Here is a 6000-nt window from a genome sequence, read left to right on the forward strand (position 1 = left end):
ACGCCGATCGTTTGCTTAGCGCTGGAATTGGTGATGTGGTAGCGCTCTGTGCCATATGTGGAGGGTGATTACCACTTGTAATGTAGCAAATTATGTGTAAGGATGTGCTAGCAGTAACGTGTGTCTGCAGGGAGGTGTATGTACACAGCCGAGAACAGAGATAATTATCCTGAAAGAAGGACAATATTTACACAACTCTAGGGGGAAGTCTGGTCTGAAATATGGTATCTCTGGAATGTTGTGACAAGCGGATAATGAATAGTATCTTTTAAACTCTCACCTATTTAAGTGGAATGAAACTCCATACTAGATTAAAAAAAAATCCAATAAGGTACCCATACAGGTAGCGGTTTTGGCAGTCAATCAATTGATTGGGGAGAGATCTTTTGGCCACCATTAAACTTCGGCTGATTCTTGATCAATTTCAGCAGGCTACTGTCCCAGTGCTGGGCCGAAATTACGCATTAGCGTAATTACGCATCGTAATTCACTACAAATGCACCGTAAGCATTACGTGTAAGGTTACGGTATTACGCGTAATTAATTACGCGTAGACCGTAGGTTATGTTATTACGCGTAACAAATTACGCGTAAGACAGTAAACTCCCATTTAAATTACACAGTCTGCCGTAATCGCGTAATATTACGCTCCCGTATAATATAAAAAAGCCGCCGACTTTAAGGGTTAATAGCAAAGCCCCCTTAAGTGCTAAGAGCCTCAAATTTGGAGAATATATTAAGGAGATCAGAAGGAATAAGAGGAAATTTTTTTTTTTCAAAAAGACCTTATAGTTTTTGAGAAAATCGATGTTAAAGTTTCAAAGGAAAAATATATACATTTAAAAACCCGCCGACTTTAACGGTTAATAGCAAAGCCTGCTTAAAATTTAGGAACACCAAATTCACAGGGTATATTAAGGGGATCAGTGGGAATAAGAGGAAAAACATTTTTTTCAAAAAGACCTTATAGTTTTTGAGAAAATCGATTTTTAAGTTTCAAGGGCAAAAATGTCTTTTAAATGCGGAAAATGTCAGTTTTTCAAATCAGAAGGAACCCCATTGGTCTGCTAAGGACCAATGGGGCTCCTTGGAAGCTAAATACAAAGATGCTTTAGAGAGCTCTGAGCTATATAGCTCAGAGCTCTCTCGGGTTCAGGATGCTAAGGCTCCGCTGCCGTCCCCGCCTCTCCCACATGTCACCTATATACATGCTGGCACCCATGGGTGCCAGCATGTATATGGGTGACAGGTGTGGACGGCGGGAGCCGGCGGGGACTTAGAGCGTATGCGGCGGCCGGCGGGTGAGCGGCGAGTGACGTCGGGTGCGGTGGTGTTACAAAGTAACAAAGTTGTTACATTGTAACAACTTTGTTACATTGTAACTGATTAGTATATTTCCGAGGATATTGTGTGGGAACTGGCTTTTAAAGGGACAGGTAAGTATTAATGGTTAATTAAGAATATTAAAGGACTTTTTTCGTGGTTATGTTTTTTGTTCAATTAAAATACTTTTTCTATGTGTTTGTGTGTTTATTTACTTTTAACTCTTAAAGGAAATGGGTAAGGGGTACAAGTACCTCTATACTCATTTCTCCTGGGAGGGGGGGTGGGCATCTGGGAGACCCCTTTTTAAAGGGGACTCCCAGATGCCACCATGAACCCCCCCCCCCAGGAAATCGCGGCCTCCACCTCCACCGCCCATCGGAGGTGGAGAAGAGCCCCTTGTCCTTGGATTGGACAAGGGCTCGGAGGGGGAGGGAAAAGCTTGGCTGCCCCTCCCCTTCCGAGACCCCCCAATCCATGGACCATGCGGGCTGGTATAGTCAGGGTGCGGAGCCCCACGCGGCCGGTGCTCCGCATTCTGGCTATCCCAGTCTGCATGGGGGACAAGGGGTTAAAGAGGTCTGGGAGGGGGGACCCCACGTCGTTTTTTTTTTATATTTCCCACACTCAGAACGAAGTAAGTAAAACTCTTCCCACTTGGGGGAATCTATGAAAATAAAACACTATTGTTACCTGTGCAAAAAAAACTGACATTTTCCGCATTTAAAAGACATTTTTGCCCTTGAAACTTAAAAATCGATTTTCTCAAAAACTATAAGGTCTTTTAGAAAAAAAAATGTTTCCTCTTATTCCCACTGATCCCCTTAATATACCCTGTGAATTTGGTGTTCCTAAATTTTAAGCAGGCTTTGCTATTAACCGTTAAAGTCGGCGGGTTTTTAAATGTATATATTTTTCCTTTGAAACTTTAACATCGATTTTCTCAAAAACTATAAGGTCTTTTTGAAAAAAAAAATTTTTCCTCTTATTCCTCCTGATCTCCTTAATATATTCTCCAAATTTGAGGCTCTTAGCACTTAAGGGGGCTTTGCTATTAACCCTTAAAGTCGGCGGCTACCTAACATTGAACCATGCGTCAACTTTCCCGCTTGGCAGCATGACCTTACGCATGAATTGCTAGTAGGATTTTACGCGTAAGCCTATAACGTAACAACCTGAATTACGGTATTCTTACGCGTAATTGCATAAGGGCTATGCGTAATACAGACATGTACCGAAATTGAATGTCTACGCCGTAAGCGTAATTCCGTAATGCGTAATAGCGTAAGATTACACGTAATGATCCGTAAGCGTAGCTTTTTCCATTACGGCCAGCACTGTACTGTCCCCCCTAATGTGCATGTAACTCCCCCCCCCCCCCCCCCCCCCGCATTGATACATTACCTGTCTGGTGTCTGCTGCTTTGTCAAAACTTCTCTCCCATGTTTGCAACGTGAAATGGGCCTGGCAACCACTTGATCTGGAAGAGGAAATCTCGAGCATGTTGGCCCGAGATTTTCCAGCATGTCCAATCAATACATGAGACCAATTTTGGCCAGAAGTTACTCACATCGCCAATTGGGCATGGTTTTGGTAGCACCAATTTTTCTCTGTTTTGATAATTATCAAATCAAATGGTTGATTGTCCGCCAAATCTACAAATGTATGGCCACCTTTACTGTCCCTGCCACAGCAAACATCACTTAAACAAAAGGTTCTGGTTATAGTGTCCTTATCTTTTCCGAAATAGGAAGCATTCTGTTATTTGCATAAGCTTGTTACTATAGCTACAAAAAAAATTCTCACTGGCACTGCACAGTTCCAGTTAGGCAAAGGCACCCAGACCAGGTAAAAGGAAAAAAAAGGGACATATAGGAACCTATTTTAGAAAACAAAGTTTACATATATTATATTTGGGGCACTAACTATTTTTTGGAAAAAAATTAGTTTTTACTTTTGAATGTCTCCACCCCCTTTAACCACTTCACCTCTGAGGGGTTTTACCCCTTGAACACTAGAGCAATTTTCACCTTTCAGCGCTCCATCCATTCATTCGTCTATAACTTTATTATTACTTATCGCAATGAAATGAACTATATCTTGTTTTTTTCACCACCAATTAGGCTTTCTTTAGGTGGGACATTATGCCAAGAATGATTTTATTCTTAATGTGTTTTAATGGGAAAATAGGAAAAAATGTGGGAAAAATATTATTTTTCAGCTTTCGGCCATTATAGTTTTTAAATAATGCATGCTACTGTAATTAAAACCCATGAAATGTATTTGTCCCGGTTATAAAACCGTTTAAATTATGTGCCTATCACAATTTTTGGCGCCAATATTTTATTTGGAAATAAAGGTGCATTTTTTTCAGTTTTGCGTCCATCCCTAATTACAAGCCCGTAGTTTATAAAGTAACAGTGTTATACCCTCTTGACATAGATATTTAAAAAGTTCAGTCCCTAAGGTAACTATTTTGTTTATTTTTTTATTGTATTTATTTATTTATTTATTTTAATAACAAAAAAAAAAATTGAGGAGTGTGGGAGGTAATGAGTTAATTTATTGTGTAATACAATATATTTGTATTTGTAAAATACTTTAGGGTGTAGTTTACTATTTGGCCACAAGATGGCCACAGTGAGTCTGTGTACATGCGACCTGTAAGCAGGAAGTAGGAAGTGCCCCGGTCTGAGGCTTGCAACGCGACCAATAGGTCGCTTGCAAGCTGTTTGTGTGGTTTACCATTACAGTAAAATCCCTTTATAGTAGACTCCAAGGGACCAGAAAAAGTTGTTTACTATATCAGAAATGGTCATACTCAAGCACATATAGCACACTATACTCTGTATCTTAATATCTTTTTTTATTTTTAGCAGCATCAATATTAGTAAAATGCATGCTTTCTAAAGATCAAAGGGGAAAAGAGGCGCCTGCGTTAAAAGCAGCTAAAATGAAAAAAAAAATGAGGTGGCCTAACTCTAGGAAGACATTCGAAGGGCCGGTTCTCTCATGAAGCAAGGTGAAACATTTGCATCAGGCGCAGAGATTTCAGGGGCAGCATTTTTGTACTGAGGAGGAATGGAGCGGCTGAGGGTGAGCAGTTTGTTTGTCACAGACTCACAGCCAGCCAGTGTGCTATTGGGTTAAGCTGCAGCATGTCATGTGAGAACATTAAATGAAGCAGAGTAAATTGTCGAGTGCTGTGCGATCATTCCACATCGGGGGCGCATCCTCTCAAGTTTACCTCAGGCAGCAAAAAGTCTAGAACCGGCCCTTGAAATTTGAGTAATAGCAACAAACTTTATGCACTTGGTAACGCGTTGAGGTAAACCACCTAATTTTTTTTTCATTTTAGCTGTATTTAATGCAGTTTTATCACATTTTGGGCACCTCTTTCCCCCTTTGTATCGCACAACCTTTTACAGGAGGGGTAGTCTAGTTGGTTGGGGTTGTGACATCACCCTGACCACCATCTTGAACCTTTTGTTTTAAGAAAGAAACTGCATTCAGTCCACCTGGACACCCGAGTGGAGTCGGGATTGTGCATCTCCATCTGCCTACAGTGGTTGGTTGCCCAACTGCAACCTTCCTTTGTGAGTACCATTTTTTACTTTATCAACTCACTAACTACTGTGACATACTGCACCATTGGGGCTACCATTGTCTCTGGATTTCTGTTTTTCTCCAGGGTGTTCCCAGCTCACCCTGCCTGCACGTGTTCTAAAAATCAGATTGGTTCGTATGCAGTGAAAAAAAACACAAGATTAGGCAAGAGAATAGAAAGTTCACTTTTCTTCCCTATTTTCTGCGGCCTCAACACAACAAGTATTGCCGACTCCTGACCTAAATACATCTATAGCATAAACAGAATCAAAGTGGCTTCATGTCAAACTTGTGCGAAAGATCTAACAGTATGTCTTACTTTCCCCAGCAACAGACTAGCAGAGTAACATTTCTAGGTCACTGTTGTCTGTACTCTCTTGATTTCTAGCTGTGTATAGTTACATCATGTTACAAAAGCACTTTGGTTTTATTCAACTTCTGATTTCTAAACCACGTACCTCTTTGGAAACCTGTTGAGGATGACCAGATTTATCCCTGTTCTTTGTTCTGGATTTGTTGTCCATGACCGCCTGATTTTTGCTACCTCTATGCAGTTTCCTCCCAGCCTCGCACCTGGTCTCAGTCTCAGGCTTACTTTGGCGTTGTGAAAGCACTAACTTTGTTGTCTGGTCCAAAAACGGGCTTATTCAATCGATAGTATGTGAATGCAGCTGTCGCACAAGCTAAGGTGTTTATTTTGTTTACCACAAGCATTTTAGCATGTGACAGATACAGACACTCCTATTATCAACTGCTGCTCCTCTGTCAAGCTCTTCATTGGCTACCAATTAACCAGAGGATCCAGTTCAAACTCTTACCCCTAACCTACAAAGCTCTCCGCTATCTCTCTCCTTCATACATCTCACTAGTTTCCAGATACCAACCCAATCACAATCTCAGATAGGCATATGACCTTCGTTTGTCCTCCTCTAGAATCACCCCCTCACATTCATATATACAAGATTTTGCACGTGCTTCACCCCTCCTCTGGAATCCCCTGCCACAACACATCTTTCACTCTCCAACCTTTGATATTTTAAACGTGCCCTCAAAACTCACTTTTTCCGTCAA

This window comes from Hyperolius riggenbachi, chromosome 2, assembly GCF_040937935.1.
Source record: "Hyperolius riggenbachi isolate aHypRig1 chromosome 2, aHypRig1.pri, whole genome shotgun sequence".
Lineage (NCBI taxonomy): Eukaryota > Metazoa > Chordata > Amphibia > Anura > Hyperoliidae > Hyperolius > Hyperolius riggenbachi.